The sequence below is a fragment of the Mauremys mutica genome, chromosome 6, assembly GCF_020497125.1.
Source record: "Mauremys mutica isolate MM-2020 ecotype Southern chromosome 6, ASM2049712v1, whole genome shotgun sequence".
NCBI classification, from domain to species: domain Eukaryota; kingdom Metazoa; phylum Chordata; order Testudines; family Geoemydidae; genus Mauremys; species Mauremys mutica.
The window spans coordinates 120,274,627-120,292,174 of NC_059077.1; positions in this window are offsets into that span (position 1 = coordinate 120,274,627).

A 17,548-nucleotide genomic window follows, 5' to 3' on the forward strand; every position below is an offset into this window, starting at 1 on the left:
GGCCATAGATTGCTCCTCCTGCGTCCTGCCCAGAGGACAGTTTGCTGTCTGCCCGGCCAGGGAGCTGGGTTATAGGCTGCTAACTGCCCCGCCCCAAGGGGCCAGGGCCCTGGACTCTTTGCTGACACTTACCGCGTTCCTCCCCTGTCAATTGGCCGTCAGCCGCTAGGCGGCGTAGCAAGGCGGAGTGGCCTCCCTCCGAGGAACCACTCCAAGCCGCTCCACTTCTTAATTTCAATTCAAAGTCCCCCATCTGGAGAGCACATCAAACTCTGCCCGTGGTCCAGTCCAAAGCTCAGTTAAGTCCTTCCATTGACTCCAGCGGGCAGCGCCGGCTCAGGTTTTTTGCCACCCCCCAAAAAAAGGAGAAAGCACAACTGCCAAAGCAAAAAAACCCCAAACAACCTCCTGGAGTGCTGCCCCTGGAATTGTTCTGCCCCAAGCCTGGAGCCGGTCCTGCCAGTGGGCTTTGGACTTGGATTCACAACCCCATCCGTCGTTCTGGGAACATAAAGGACCCGGTCGCTGATTATTTTCTTTTTTCCTTTCAAGGAAAATATTTAAGGGGAGAATCAATTAAGATGATTTATTAATATTCATTAAGCAGCTTAGTCTGTAGTCTCTTAAAAAGCACTGTTAATAAAATCCTCTGACACCCCATCAAAACCGAAGAGGAAAGGTAGTCTACGCACCAAAGCTGTGCACCGACTAGCCTCTGCAAGCTAGCTTGAATCCACTGTTACTGTTACCCCGGCCAGCTGAAAACAGCATAGCATGGGCTGGCAAGCCAAGTATGGACCCATGTCCGTGCCTGGCTTGCACTATCTGTGCTGAAGTCCACTCTCCACTGTCTTCACTGTTATTCTTACTTGCACTAACTGGATTCAAGCAGGTTTCAGAGTAGCAGCCGTGTTAGTCTGTATCCGCAAAAAGAACAGGAGTACTTGTGGCACCTTAGAGACTAACACATTTATTTGAGCATAAGCTTTCGTGGGTTAGAACCTACTTCATTGGATGCATAGAATGGAACATATAGTAAGAAGATATATATACATACAGAGAACATGAAAAAGTGGAAGTAGCCATACCAACTGTAAGAGGTTAATTAATTAAGATGAGATATTATCAGCAGGAGAAAAAAAAACTTTTGCAGTGATAATCAAGATGGCCCATTTTAGACAGTTGACAAGAAGGTGTGAGGCTACTTAACATGGGGCTCAGGTAGGCCAGGCCGGGTATAGCTTATGTTGTGTATACATACCACTTTCGAGCAGCCAGTGCTGCAAATAACAGAGCCAGGAGGTTTGCGTGAAGTGTGGTGGTTTAACATTTAAGAGAGGGGGCAACATAACAGTCTGGAGTCTGCACACCCATCAGTCCTTGCATTGAAACATGCTAGAGCAGGTGGCTAGTCGGAGAGATTTCTGAGCTTTGCATGGTACCAGGAGGGCTGGCTGAAAGCCACAAGAAATTAACTAAAGCAGCTGCAGAGGTTCATGACAGGAAGAGATAAGACTTTGCTGCCTCTCTGGATGCAATCAAGCTACAGCTTCTCTGAAAATGGAAGAAAAGGAAATCTGAGTGGTAATTGGAAAACTTTTAAGCGGGAATTTCTGCTGCGTCGCACAGCAGTCAGTGCGCCTGAAAACCCCGACAAACAAAAAGGGGAATTGCTTCTTATGATTGCAGGATCACAGGCAGCTGAGATTTAGATTACATTTAAATACACAGAAGGGAGAAGAAAAAGATAAAAATCAGTGTGCTGAGAAACCAAAGGAGAGTGTGACTGTCAGAGCTCCCCCTGCTGGTCACTCACCAGGCTGGACCTGGGTGCTCTTAAACTCCCCTTGGTCCGTCTGGGCAGGCTTCAGCCCAGTCTCTTCCTTTGGCCTCTGGTGCCCTTCTTGGACAGACTCTGTTATCCCTGCACAGAAGTGGGACCTCATGGTCCAGCTGCCGCTGTGCCCCAGTGCTGAGCCCCTCTTTCCACAAAGACACCCTAACTGTGTAAGCTCTGATTTAGTTTACCTGCTCAGGGACACAGGGTAGGTGAAGCACATAACAACACCGTGTTTGCAAAAGGTTCCAAAATCAATCACTCATGTAGCGGGGCCAGGGTGGTCACCCGCTCCTGGCCTGAAAGGGTTAAAACCAGCCCTGGGAGAGGGCTGTGGCAGGGGAAAAGCTGGGCTGATTGGGGGAAGCAGCCTCAGCTGGGGGCCATGCCCCAATCAGGGTCCAGCTGGCCCTATAAAGGCCAGTGAAGCCAGGCACTGACACACTCTCTCCCTAGCCTTTAGAGAGGGGGACCTGGCTGCAGGGAGCTGAGAGACGGGACCTGGACTGGAGCAGGGCTGGGGGAAGGCCAAGGAAGCTGGGGAGCTCCAGCCTAGAAACCCCCCAGGCTGCGGCCTAGTGGAAGGCCAATTAGGTACTGGGGGTTGCAGGGAGCAGCCCATGGGTGGGCAGAGGCAGCAGGTCTGAACCCCCCTTGCCTAGGATGAGTGGCTTTTACACTGCCCCAGGGAGTGGGGGCTTGGTGATGACTGGCAGTAGCCCAGACTGAGGCAAGGTGGGGATTAGAGGGTTGGGGGTTTCCTAGAGATGGGAGACCCATCGAGACTGGTGGGGTATTGCCAGGGGGCAGCCCCTGGGTAAAGGGGCACCAGGGTCCGGGAGGGACACGGGAGCCAGCGCCAAGTGGGACATCGGCCTACAGAGGGCACTCTGATGGCTGGAGAAGAGCTAATTCCTGATGACCAGCAGGAGGCGCTGCAGAGGTGAGTCCTGCACGGCTACACTCATTACATTATTATTTATTACATTACTGGATCCTCCCCCTTCTCCACAGCCTTGCTTTCTGCTTCTGGTCTCTTCACCCTCTATCTCAAATGGCTGATGGAAGAGTCCTCCTTTTATAAAGCCACAGTCCCCACTGTCATGTGATCCACTGATCAGTTTCATCAGGTGTTCAAAGTCCCCCACCATCTGATCATTTGTCTGGTTACCAACCTGCCTGACAGTACCAGTCTTCTGGGTTTGGCCACCTTCTTTGTCCAGGGGTGCTTCCATTGGAATAGACGACTATCCAGGTTTAGCAACTCCACCCCTTGGAATTTCATTCCATAATGGAGGGGAAAAGATAGCAGAGAGGGCAGAATATCCCTATAATGTGGAGTAAGTGGTTTGATAAAAGAATACTCTGACAGGTCATGATCTCAAACAGAATGAATCAACTGTACATAGATTTTCCCAAATAGCCATACTGACACACAGAAGCCAGCATTGTTTCTTCTGTACAACAATGTAAAGTGGGAAGACATTTGATTCCTTCATCACAGATCTTAGTCAACAATGCTGTTGAGTAGCTTTGAGTGAGCTCCCAATGCTGATGAATCAAGAAGATAAAATGGTAGGCGGAGCTCAAAATTTTGCAAAAGATTAGTGGAGAGGCTACTGAGGTTCCACACTGCCTCCTGAACAGTGCAGATCTGATATTTCAGAAGTGCTGAGTGCCTGCATTGAGGTGAATGGGAGGAGAAGGTGCTCACTAACTGAATCATGGGGCTATAGTAAAAAAATGGCAGAGATGGCCCCATTTCTCCAGATTCAGCTTTCAACATTTTTATAAGCAAGTCACCTTAACCACTCTGTGCCTCCATTTCTCCATTTGTAAAATGAGGATAATCGTACTGACCTCCTTCGTAAAGTACTTTGAGATCTACCAATACAAAGCACTAGCTAAGAGCGAGCTGGCAGTATTATTCAATAGGTATTGCATTGTTAGAAGTGCCACCACTGACGCTACCATAGGCATTCAGAAGAGCTGCTGTTAATTATTTGTATGATGGTTAGCAACTAGATCCCCCAAGGGAGACAGGGGACCCATCGTGCCAGGGGCTGTCCATACACATAGGCCTTGTCTACACTTACGATGGCTTGCAGAGAACAGGCACAACACATGTAGGGACACGGCAGTGAAAGGCTCCGGCAGCGAGGAGGCAGCAGGGTACTACACTGCTGTTTATACCATGCTAGTTGGCCATGCAGTGTCCGTACTCTGCTCACTGCCCTAGGTCTAGCCACACCCACAGTCTCTGCCCCAAAGAGTTTACAATCTAAATAGACAAGGCAATTTTCATTCCTATTTTACAGGTGGAGAACCAAGACACGGGGATTAAGTGACTCTCCCAAGGTTACCCCACAGAATCTATGGCACAGACCCCAGCTCTCTTGAATCCATGTGTAATGCCTCATCCTGAAGCTAATCCTTCCCCTCCAGACAAGCATGCCTCTGGGGCTGAGTAAGATAGTTGTGAGGCCACTAAACAGTGAATCATTTCCCTTGCGGTTTGAGGCATCAACATGGAGTGAGAGGCGTTCAGGAATATTTGTGGACACGTCAGTAAAATATTTCACTCCAAAGGGCGTCACTGAGAACAAACGCAGAGTGATGGAGCTGTCTGCAGGCTGCATGTAGAACAGAGATCAGTGAGACGCAGCTCCTCAGAGCTGTGGATTTCAAAGGAACGCCAGAAGTGGTCCACAAAGAAGGAATCAAACACACTCGAGTATCTGTATGAAGGGTGTATGTGTGTCCTTATGTTCCCTGTTTGAACTGGATGCTCTGAGGCTTGCAGAGGACTGGGGTTATAGTTTAAACTGCAGCTTCCCATTGAAATTAGCTCTTTCTCCCCAGTGATTTCCCCAGCCTCTTCCTGCATCAACAGGGATGAGGTTTCTATGGGGTTCTGGTTTTGTGCAACAGAATCCCTTGTAATTTTGCTTTGCTGATGCTGGATTTTGTGCATCAGCCTGTTTCATTCTATTGCACTATTTATCTCTGTTTAATTCATCCCTCTATATCTTCTGAACCCTAACTGTAGCATCTGGACATGCTCTTGTATATATTTCTGCAAGAGGGTACAGTCTTGATAGAAATAATGGCTAGATCTGACCATGTCAAAACTGAGACTGGACTCACGTATAGAATGAACAGGTGATATGCTACAGAAACTAATACAACATTTGGATTTTAGCCAAACTTGGGTAGAACATGAGGATTCTCCACTTAGCTAGGTAGGATCTGACAGACACAGGATGTGAGACAAGAAAAAAGGCCAGGAGAACTAAGCTGCTAGTATTCCTCTCATCTGTCAGGGCCTCTGCGTCTTTTCATTATGAATTTCCTGGATTCCAGTGTGACGGGTTTGGTCACAGATCCCCTTGGGACTGTCACCTGATGTGCTGAAATTACCTCTGAGCCTGTTTTCCCTGCCAGCTTGGGACTCCCAGAACCCTGTCTTGTTGAGCCAGACATGCTAGCCTGCTGCAACACTGATCCGGAGTCTGGTCCACACTCCTAAAGCTGCAAACTTAGCTGAAAACAGCTCAGCAGGTTACTTGTCTCCAGCACCCAGACACCCACTTCCCAATGGGATCCAAACCCCAAATAAATCCATTTTACTCTGTATAAAGCTTATACAGGATGAACTCATAAACTGTCTGCCCTCTGTAACTCTCAGAGAGAGAGATGCACAGCTGTTTGCTCCCCCAGGTATTAATCACTTACTCTGGGTTTATCAATAAACAAAAGTGATTTTATTAAGTATTAAAAAGTAGGATTTAAGTGGTTTCAAGTAATAACAGACAGAACAAAGTAAGTCACAAAGCAAAATAAAACAAAACATGCAAGTCTAAGCCTAATACATTAAGAAACCGATTACAGGTAATATCTCACCCTCAGAGATGTTCCAATAAGCTTCTTTCACAGACTAGATTCCTTCCTAGTCTGGGCCCAATCCTTTCCCATGGTACAGTCCTTGTTAGTTCCAGCAAACATCTCAGGTGGGAAGCAGGGGTTTTCTCATGACTGGCAGCCCCCTTTGTCCTGCTCCACCCCCTTTTATAACAATGGCACAAGACAGGAATCTTTTGTCTCTGGGTCCCCACCCCTCCTTCTAAATGGAAAAGTTCCAGATTTAGATGGATTTCATTATCAGGTGACATGGTCACATGTCACTGTAAGACCCCTAGTCTCCATTCCCCATGGGCTGGCCCACACATACACAGGAAAGCTTTCAAGTAACTAAGGCCATTTACAACTGATTGTTTCTGGAGCATCCTTAATGGCCTCCACTTAATATGTTCACATCAGTGATACAAGTTTATATCTTATTCTCCTAACTGCAGATATAGAAATACATGCAAACAAATAGGATGAACACACTTAGGAGATAACAAGCTTGCTAATGACACCATACAAGAGGTATTTAGCATAAAGCATATTCCAGTTATGTCATATTCATAAGCATATTTCCGTAAAACATATGGAGTGCAACGTCACATCCAGTCTGAGCTGGTGTTGTAGGAAGAGAGCCTAAAACATAAGCCTTGTATTAGAGACCTGGTATAAGGCAGAACCCGCACACAGAATCTGGCAAAACCACACATTTTTAAGAAGTGCTAGCACTTCTTAAAAATGTGTGTTTTTGCAATATTAGCCCTGTTTTTGCCAGATTCTGCTTTTACGCAAACACATCCCAATATCAAGTGGTACCAAAGCATCCCGATATTAAAGGTGGTACAAAAACATTCCCCATGGATAACAGGAACACATTAACTCCTTCTAAAAGATAAGGTTAGGATGATAGTATGTAATAAAAATGTTTTAATTAAACCAACATGTACAAGGTGATGGGTGATAACTAGCCACGTTGGGGGCAGTAACTAACTATGTCAGAAGGGCAGCACTAACTTGTTTGTATCAGGGTATAAAAACGTATCTCAGAGGGAGTATCTTTGTCTGTTCTAGAGAGGAACTAAAAGTCCCGCCGTTCACTGAGCTGGTCCATTGTTACGGGCATACATGTATTAGTGGTCCAATAAAGTCTGATAAAATACTAACACTGTGCTTTGTCGACAATAAACCTGGCTGGGTGCCTTCATCCCTTAACAGATTCTGCGGTCATTGGGTGGTTCGCTCGAGGTCTGCCATGCCAGCTGTCTGCACAGGGCTGGGGCAGCACACAGAGGGAACGCACACACACATCCAAACCTCTTTCAGCATCTAACCACAGCTAGTTAGAAAATGGATTTTCCATCCCATCAAAAAAAATTGAGATTTCAAAAAACATTTTCATCCTGAATCAGGACAAAAAGCCAGAACATTTACGAATTTGTCACAGCACAGAATTCCAGAAAATAATCATTTAGGGTCAATCCAACCATTTTGTTTCAAGGGGCAGTCTGTCAGTTGGCTTCAGTTAGATTTGGAGAGGGCTCATTTGCATTTACTTCCACATAGAAGTTTTTAAAGGAGAAGTACAATGGAGTAACTCATTTTGCAAATGGAGGCATCAGAAAACAAATGTCCAAGCCTCAGTAAATTTCCCACATCACTTTCTGGCGTGCTTAATTTATGACAAGGTTCAAACACCAAAGCAATGAGGTTTTGTTTTAGTAAAACAAAGGACAGTCCAGCCCGAGGTTCCCGAGCCAAAATACACAACTCGCTTAGGTCTGGGCTCAGCCGAGCCCCATCTTGAGCATGAACCTGAGCAGCCTGCCAAACTTGCAAAAGAACAATGTAAAATATGTTGCTGGGGAAAAAAACCCAGGGAAGTTTATAAGGTCAGTGAGAAGTGGGTTCGTGAGAACATGTGGCCTCACAGATAGGAGCGCGCCTCTGAAGAGGAGTACGTGTGCACTGAATAGCTAAAAAGGGGCTGAAGGAGAGCTTCAAAGACATTGAAAATAGATGGATGCTGAAAATTATGAGGAAACTTCTGCCTTGTCATGTGGGGTGGGCTGGAAGGAAATAGGGTGTAGCAAGCCTCTCTGATGCCAACCCCCACCATGCCCCAGAAACCTAACAATGTATCTAGCTTCCCATCACTGTAATATCTGAGCCGGAGCGGGACATGATCCCTTGAGCCTATGCTCAAGGCCTGACTGGCACGCTGCTGGCACCCCACAGGGCGATTGGTCAGCTAGCTGGGAGCATGGCGGACACAGGCCTAGCCTGTGGGAACACGCTGTGCATGTGCGTCCACTCCAGTGCTGGGGACACCACTAGGGGGAGCCAGGAGCGCCAGCAGCCTTTTTGGCGCCCTAAGCAACGGAAGGTCCCGCCCTCCAAAATACCACCAACGACCGTGGCGGCCGAACATCCGGCCGCCGCAGTCGCCACCCCCCAAATGTTAGCGCCCTAAGTCAGCACCTAGGTCGCCTAATGGGTTGCGCCGGCCCTGGGGGGAGCACAGGATGCTCCTTCTGGAAGCTGCACCAGCCCGAGAGTGGCCCTTGGAGGTGCTGGGGCTCACAGCCGCCCTTCAGGGTCACCATGCCTCCCCTGCTTCCCCCCTGCTCTGGGAGGGTGGGTCCTAGTCCAGCAACAAACACCCCTCTTCCAGTTGGCTCCACTGTGCTAGCCAGGAAGGGACGGGGTGGAGCCATGGCTTGTCCCCACCCTGCCCTACCTGTTTCGGGGCTGCAGAAGGCAGGTGCACAGCCCGGCGTACTCCTGTGCCCCGATGCAAGGGCTGGGTAGCATCAGGAATCAGGGCCTGCAGCTGAAGCTGGGACCAGCTAGTTGGCCTGCAGCTGAACACTCTGATTAGCCAGACCCCATGATTGTCTGAGAGGCATCACCAGGCCTGCTCTTAAGCCCACCAGTAGCTGCTCAACACTTATGCCTGAAGCTGCGTTAACTCCTGTGCCTCCTGCCTTGTTCCCAGCCTTCTCCCAGTCCTCTGCTCTCCTGCGTGGTTCCTGACTCCGCCTCTGACCCTTGGTTCTTACTCCTGGGTCCTGGCTGGCTCTGACCCTCAGCACTGTTCCTGGCCTTGCACCACTGCTGCTGCGACCGCTAGGCATGACCGCCCACGCCTCAGTCCATGACAGGTAGCCTATGCTAGAGTATAAGAGAGTTCTTATTCCTTGTTACTGGGGGAAGGGTGTCGCTGGAGTAACAATCGAGCACAGATTGACTGTGCAGATGTTTTCAGCTCTGCATTTTCAGATGCTAGCACACATGCCAGCTTTGCACACGAGGAAGAGTTGTTTCATTTCTAAAGGTTATTGTAACTACACAAGGCATTTTGAAGATTACAATCTGGGCCCCGTGGATTCTGTGATTCCTCAGCCATGGCACATGCTGCTGAATTTACCCATTGCAGTAGGACTGTGCTCCAGAATCCGAGCTTTCATTTAAAAAAAAAATAGTGTTTCTGACCCTTCTGTTTGCAGCGATAACCTTGAAAATATGACCTGCGTGTAGTGCCTGCCAGAGTCTGCAGAGAGCCTGAAGCTGTAGCAGTGTGGAATCCTCTATTTATCTCAGTCAGGGCCCGGTGAATTCTGCGATTCTACATCCACAGAATTTGAATTTTCTCACTATCCTCTGGGATTCAGCTATCCCCCTGGGATTCAGCATTTGTTCCTAAACGTCACCATTTTCCTGCAGCCAGGCATCTGAACTTTGTTTTCTGTCTCCCTGCCTTGTGAGCATCTGCCTGCAGCTGCCTCTTGCTCTCCAGCTTTCCCCGGGAGTGGAGGTGACTGGCATGTAGTGCATGCTCCCTACACTGATCCATGGAGCCCGGCTACAGCGGGTCAGGGAGCCCAGCTGGCAGCCAGGAAGCAGGGAAGCCAGTAGTGTAGGCTAGGCTACGGGGGAGCACCACAGCCAAGACCAGGGACCAAGCAAGATAAGCTACTGTAGCCGGCTACAACCGCCCCTCTTCTCTGGCACACAAGGGGTGAAGGCCGCCTGCATAACTTGGCAGGAGCTAAGGCCTGGGAAGCAGAGCTAGGTTGCCTGCATCGCACACCCTCAAAAAGAATGACTGTTAAAAATAATCTTCAACAAATTCTACATTGGGGCTCTTCGGACAGGTTGTTAATGTATTAACACAGGAACGTTGCCATGGAATTAAGGGGTTGTTGCCACCAAATTTGGTCTCAGATTGCTGCAGAGTCCTGATTGGGACAGACACTTCACGTACGTGCACCCAAATCTGCATGTCGCCCTCGCACGCTTGTATTATAGTGGGATGTTCAAGAATGTTATTAGGAAGTGCATTGCGACGTGCAAACTCCCAAGGAGTTTAGCCTCACTTTTTAAATTGGAACCTGTGTAAAAGCTGCGGGGTGGTTACTTTGGCACATACGTTCTTATAAACATAAACTTGTTTAAAACTGGGAAGGTTGGTTGACTGTGGAATCCACTCAACACAGATGCATAGAAGCAAGGAAGGGATAGAAACCCTGCTGATCTGGGGCCTGCGCCAGCCTCTAGTCTGTCTAACGTGTGCTGGGAAGGAACTTACCTTGTGGTCAGGCTACCCCATTGCTGACTTTTTTCACCTTCCTCAGAAGCACTGTCAAAGACAGGAGTCGGGGCTAGATGGACCATGGTTCTGATCCATTCTGGCAATGCCTATATGCCTAAATGCCACGATAAGGGCAGATCTTAACTTACTAATGCAAACATCTCTTTCTGTAGATGCCACACCGGCACCATCGCTTTAATATCCCTCATCCCAATGCAACGCTCCAGCGACGAGCTCAGCAAATCTTCCCGGTAGGCTGGTTCAGTTTAAGTGCGTGGCCTGTGATGTGTTTGTGGGGGAAGCGTGAGGTCATAGCTCTGCTTTTGTCAGTGAAGTGTGTGTTTTCCCCCGGGATGGGTGAATGAACCCAAAGCTATTTGTGAGGCCACCTATCCCTGGGTAGGTAACTTTCCCTTTCAAGAATATTTTTAATGGGAATGGCTCCATTCCAGAATATTGTGGTCAGATCTTTTTCTTACCAATCCCCTTTGATAATGGCAATTTTTTGGCTTCAGTTTCTCATCCTTTCATCAAAAATGACAGGACACGGGGCACTTATTGTTTTTCATTTTCTCCTAATTCTTCTTCTTGGTTGATTGATGCAAGTGTAGATTTCAAATGGCTTTACTGGCTTCTGTCGAGAACATGTTTATTGCTTCCCTTTGGCACTCACGCTAATTTTCTACAACATTCCAGGTTATGATGGATCGTGGTGTCTAATAAAGCGACATTGCGCAGCTCCATAGGACAGCCAGAGCCCAATCCTGCCCTCACTTACACATGGCCAATAAAGGCATGTAATTGGGGTTGCGTATGTGAAGGAGCAAGCCCCAGAGATTTGAGTTTGATGTCAGACTAGTGCCCAGGACCAGTGTTCAGCAAACACTAGAATCCTCACCACTGACAGCAGTGGAACTACTGCCTGAATCAGGACTGGGCCTTACTGAGATGAGCTGCATAATTATCGAGAATGTTTGTTCTGGCCTTGTCCTTTTTCCCATTTGTGAACCTTGCCTGATTTCTACAAAGGTAAGTGTTAGTCACTAGTGCTCACTGAACTGCTTACGAGACCACATTTCAGGCAATGGGTGGGTTGCAGACTGTTCACGCTAATTCTTTTATCATCTGTTATATACAGTGTGGGATTTGTCACCTGACTCTTGGTGTTTATTGCCACTCCCTAATTAGGTGACTGAATCTTTTTATACAGGAGGATGGCAAATAGGACTGAAGAGAGTGCTGGGGAAGACTCAACACAGCTTTTGTAAAGGAAAATCATGCCTCACCAATCTATTAGAATTATTTGAGGGTGTCAACAAATATGTGGACAAGGGTGATCCAGCAGTTATAGTGTACTTGGAGTTTTTCTGAAACCTTTTAACAAGATCCCTCACCAAAGGCTCTTAAGCAAACTAAGCAGTCATGGGATAAAAGCAAAGGTCCTCTCATGGATCAGTAACTGGTTAAAAGACAGGAAACAAAGGGTAGGAATAAATGGTCAGTTTTCACAGTGGAGAGAGGTAAATAGCAGGGTCCTCCAGGGATCTGTACTGGGACCAGTGCTGTTCAAAATATTAATAAATGATCTGGAAAATGAGGAAACAGTGAGATGACAAAGTCTGCAGACAATACAAAGTTATTCAAGATAGTTAATTCCAAAGCAAACTGCAAAGAGTTACAAAGGGATCTCACAAAACTGCGTGATTGGGCAACAAAATGACTGATGAAATTCAGTGTTGATAAGTGCAACGTAATGTACATTGGAAAACATAATCCCAACTATACATGCAAAATGATGGGATCTAAATTAGCTATTACCACTCAAGAAAGAGATCTTGGAGTCAGCATGGATAGTTCTCTGAAAACATCCGCTCAAGTACAGCGGCAGTCACAAAAGATAACAGAATGTTAAGAACCATTAGGAAAGAGATAGATGATAAAACCAAAAATATCATAATGCCACTATATAAATCCATGGTTTGCCCACACCTTGAATACTGCGTGCAGTTCTGGTCACCCCATCTCAAAAATATATATATAAATAATTAGAATTGGAAAAAGTACAGAGAAGGGCAACAAAATATGATTAGAGGTTTGGAACAGCTTCCATGTGAGGGGAGATTAAAAAGATTGGGACTGTTCAGATTGGAAAAGAGATGACTAAGAGGAGATAAAATCAAGAATGGTGTGGAGAAAGTGAAAAAGGAAGTGTTATTTACCCCTTCACATAACACAAGAACATTGGGGGGTCACCCAATGAAATTAACAGGCAGCAGGTTTAAAATAAACAAAAGGAAGTGCTTCCCACAATGCACAGTCAACTTGTGGAACTCATTGCCATGGGATGTTGTGAAGGCAAAAAGTATAACTGAGTTCAAAAAAAGGAATGAGATAAGTTTATGGAGGATAGGTCCATCAATGGCTATTAGCCGAGATGATCAGTGACACAACCACATGATCTGCCTGTTCCTAAACTTCTGACTGCCAGAAGCTGAGACTGGATGACAGGAGATGGATCACTTGAAATTCCCCTGTTCTGTTCACACACTCTGAAGCATCTGGCACTGGCCACTGTCAGAAGACAGGATTCTGGGCTAGATGGACCATTAGTCTGACCCAGTGTGGCCGTTCTTATGATCGTTCATGCTAGTGGTGCTTTAGGGACTCTCAGACACTTTTGCGCATGCCTGACAGCTGTCTGGATGCTCTCTGAGAATGGATAATAGGACTCCACAAATATCCAAATCCCAAACTCCTTGCTGGTATTTGCAAAATCATGCATGCATAGAGCTGGGCGTAAGACAGCAACATTTTTCCCCCACAGAACTATTTTAACTTTTTTGTCAGAAGAGGGTTTGAAGTTTTGATTTTTGGGGAAATTGTGATCAGCGCTGATTTTTGTAGATGCAGATGGTGGGCAGACTGTGAGCAGACCATGCCCCTGCACAGAGAGAAAAGGGATGGAAGGACTCATAGCAGCACCAGCGGGGAGCAGCCTCTGCCAGGTTCCCACTCCTCCTCCCTCGCAGGTGGGTGGGGATTTATCAGTTCAGAGATTTTAAGGCTGGAAGGGACCATTAGATCATCTAGACTGAACTCCTGCATATCACAGGCCATGACCCTCGCCCAGTTCCCCTGGACTGAGCCCAGTGTTTGGCTAAAGCAGCTCTTCCAGAAAGACATCCAGTCTTGATCTGAAGACTTCACGAGATGGCGAATCCAGCGCTTCCCTTGGGAGTTTGATCCAGCAGTTAGTGTTCTCAATTTTTATTTTTACGGTTGCGGGAAATTAAGGCTGGGATAGGGAGTAGGGCTTTGGGAGTAGGGTTAGGGCAGTGCTGACAGTGGTGCAGCAGGAGTCTCCCTGCATCACCGCGGAGCTCAAGGTGTGGAGGAGGCTGCAGCCATCACAGCTCAGCAGAGCAGAGATCCCGGCCAGGACTACAAGGAGGAGGACAAGCACCCGGACATGGGGTGGTGCTGAGCAGTTCTGGTGCAGGGAAAGCTCCTTCTCTCCTGGTTGGTGAGTGAGTGGGTCCGTGACAGCAGAGCTCCAGAGGACCCGGACTGCCAGGGGGCCAGCCACACCCAATTCCAATGGACATTATTTTCATCAATTTCAGCGTGTCAGCTGAAATCAATGTTTATGAGCATCCAGCAATTTAAACTGAATCCTGCCAAGTCCACTTATTTCTAATCTGAATTAGTCTGGCTTCCGCTTCCAGCAACTGGTTCACGGTGCGCCAAAGCTCCTTGCCCTAATGTGCTGGCTAGTGCAGCCGAGGCAGCGTGGAGGGGGAAGTAAAGTCTGACAGGTATAGCAGTGGTGCAGTTTACCACTGGTGTCACAACTTCAGTTCCTGCTCTGCTCCTGGGGAAGTCCAGTTGTGCACTGTCCTTACTCAGGGCTTGCGGCAAAACCCCGACTGAGCCCCGAGGGTCTGTCCGATCTCACCAAGGCTAGCATGCAACTTGCCAGACAGGGCTTAAGAATGAAAAATGCGCCATGAGAATGTCGAAGTTCTGTCGTTCCGATGTGCTGCAGCTCAAATGCTCCATTTCTGTTTTGACCAGTTGTGGGGTAATGTATGTTTGTGTTGCACAAACTCCTGTATCCTGGGGAAGTAGGCTGTACGCCCTCATGGCTCCAAGCCTCCTTTTGTGAATCAGTACCTGGAATACCCAACCACAGCATGGGCAAAGAGAAGAGCTGTCTGTCTGTCTTCTCAAAACAAAAGGGGGTACGTTAGACTCAGATGGCAGCACGAAGTGGCAAAGAAGATTTTCTTGATTGTCTTCGCATTGTCTTCAATTTCAGTGGCATGCTCTACAGATCCAGAGATGTAAGAGCCTTTTTAAAAAAACGAGTAACCTATGTTTCCATTCCACAGCGTTCCCATTATTAAAGCGAGCTGCTCAGACTTCAGGACTTGGGGACGGAAAGACAGCAGGTCCGTTATGGACTCCCCCGACATGTTTTCCCTACGCAACATCCAGCACCTACTAAACACTTGCAGACAGGCTAACACGTCCTAGCTAATACGTACGGAAGAGACTAGACCTTCAGTTGTAGTATATATGGCAATAATAATGGGGCTGATTCATCTATGCATTTGTTTCTAAAATGGCCTTTGAAGCCCCTGCCCCCAGCTTCCAAAGGGGGAAATACTCTAGAAAACACTTCTGAAATGTCCCCATAAACCAAATCACTGCCAATGAGCCAAATGCTCCATACTAACATTTTGATGGCTAATAAACCAGAAGAAATACCGACGGGTGCTGACTATTTCCCTGCTCTGACGGGTGTAGAACCAGGCAGCCTCTGGAGTAGAAAGCTAGCTGAAGAACAGCTCTGTTTCACAGTACCTTCCTTCCCCAACCCCAGGAAACCTTAACCGCAGCAACTGCAAAGACACAGTGGGTGAAATCCTGACCCCACAGAAGTCAGTGGCAAAATTCCCCTTGATTTCCACAGAGCCAGGATGTCACTCAGTAATTCTGTCAAGGGGCTGTTGTTCAGGAGTTCATTCAATTGTTGTTTCTGCTGGATTCTTCTGCATTGGGTGTTTTATTCCTGGCCATAGGTGTACTAACGGCCTGATCCAAAGCTCATTGAAATCAATGGAAAGACACCTACTGGCTTCAGTGGCCTTTGGAGCAGGCCCAAAAGGACTTGCATTCAAGAGCAAAAGTGGGGGTTCAGGATAATCAAAATGGGGATCATAAAAATTAGAGGTGGGGGAGAATTGCTAGGCCAGTTACCAGGTAAACTCTTCTCAGAGCCTGTAAGCTCCTTGGGGCAGGCACTGTCTCTGTTACATGTTTGTACAGTGCCTAGCGCGAGACAGCCCAGACTCTCAGGCGTTACCATAAAACACAGAGCCGTCATCACCATTATCCTTGAGTCTGGCACATCTCAGGGGGGAGAGGAGGATAGGCCCAGCAGTTAGGGCGCCAGCTTGCAGCTCAGACCCAGGTTCCATTCTCTGCTCTGCTGCAGGCTCCCTGCACGATGGCTCTATCTGCACTGTGAGAAGGGGTGGGACTCCCAGCTCAGATGCACATCTTTGAGCTAGCAGGAGTATGAATAGTAGCATAGCGCAGGCAGCAGCAGCCTGGCTTAGCTGGGGCAATGCAAACCCACCTTTAGAGGTGCCAGCCCTGCCTAATTTGCCATAATCCTCCCTATTTTTATATGTAATTACAACCTTACTAATCCAGGTTTAAATCTACTAATTTTCAAGCACTCACACACACACACAGATATATAATCTGTGTGTGTGCGAGAGAGAGAGAGAGAGAGAGAGAGAGAGAGAGAGAGAGAGAGACACTCATCACCACTGAGGTTCAACGAGCACAGCAAATAGTGCCCTGGCCGCACGGGGGACGGGGGTGGGGGGTTCTCCACCACCCCTCTGGCACATGCGCAGACTGCACGGTGAGGTGAGCTGTGGTGATTTTGAATGGCTTGGGGTACACGGCTGGATTCCACAACCAAGCCACAGGCTGCATGTGGCCCTCTAACTCCTGGCTATGTGATTATGCTCTAGGTACCCGGAGTGCACCAGCAGGGTCCACACAGGGCAGTTAGAGTGCACCAGGCAGCCTGTGGCTTGGGCGGGGAATCCAGGGCCCCAAACTCCCCATGGACAATTGCTGTGGCTTGCCTCCTATTGGACCTCATTGCACAGTCTGCGTGGGAGGAGAAGCCAGTAGGGTAGGAGAAGGAGAGAGGGAATGCGACAGATGGGAGAGAAGTGGAGGATCATCCCCAGAAGGAGGTCCAGACTCAGGACCCTACATGGCATAGGAGGGCAGCTTTCCTAAGGCCAACCCTCCCTTTCTCCCTCCTTGGGGAAGGTGGTCATGGGGCTCAACCTTCCCCCTTAGCCATAGACAGGGAAGGCGGGGGAAGAGAGAGGTCTGCCAACCTCCCTAATTATTTTCATGAACATCCCTACAAATCTGGGAGCCAGGTTGGCATGGCTGCCACCTGAACCCTGTGGGTAAGTACTTGGCATAGCTAAGCTGGGCTGCCATTGCCACCATGGCAATGCTATGGGTTCTACTCATGCTCATTGAGCCACCACATGTGTGTCTACAAGAGCTGGGAATGACCCTGCTAGCTCATCGGGTAGATGTAGGCGGAGGGTCTCTCTATCTCATCTACGAGATCATAGAATATCAGGGTTGGAAGGGACCTCAGGAGGCCATCTAGTCCAACCCCCTGCTCAAAGACAGCGGGACTGAGTCACAACTGTGCTGCTTTGGCCCATTACCCAGGTGCTAGGAAGGGCTATGGGAGAATGTGACCAGCTGAGGCGCAGATTGGTGATGTAAAGAAAGGAGCTGAGAGAGAGCAAGGTCTCAATGGCTTCTGAAAACCCATCCTTTCTGGTATGAGAGAAGAGCCCTGCAGTCCTTTGAAATTCACTCCACTAACAGCCAGCAGGTTCTCGAAAGATCTGCTAATAATAACAACAACTGGAAGAAGAGTGGAGCAAAATATTCTGAGTAGAATAGCACAGTGGATAAAATGCTGTGTCTGAAGTCATCCGAAAGATCAATTCCAGAAACATATTATGAGTCCCCAAATAAATATACAACAGCTTTATAGGAAAATTAATGATCCATTTAGGCAGCTTTAGTGTTTTCTCTACACGGCTGTTAATAAAGAGAGTAATGAAGGGTATGAACACTTTTTATAATGTAAA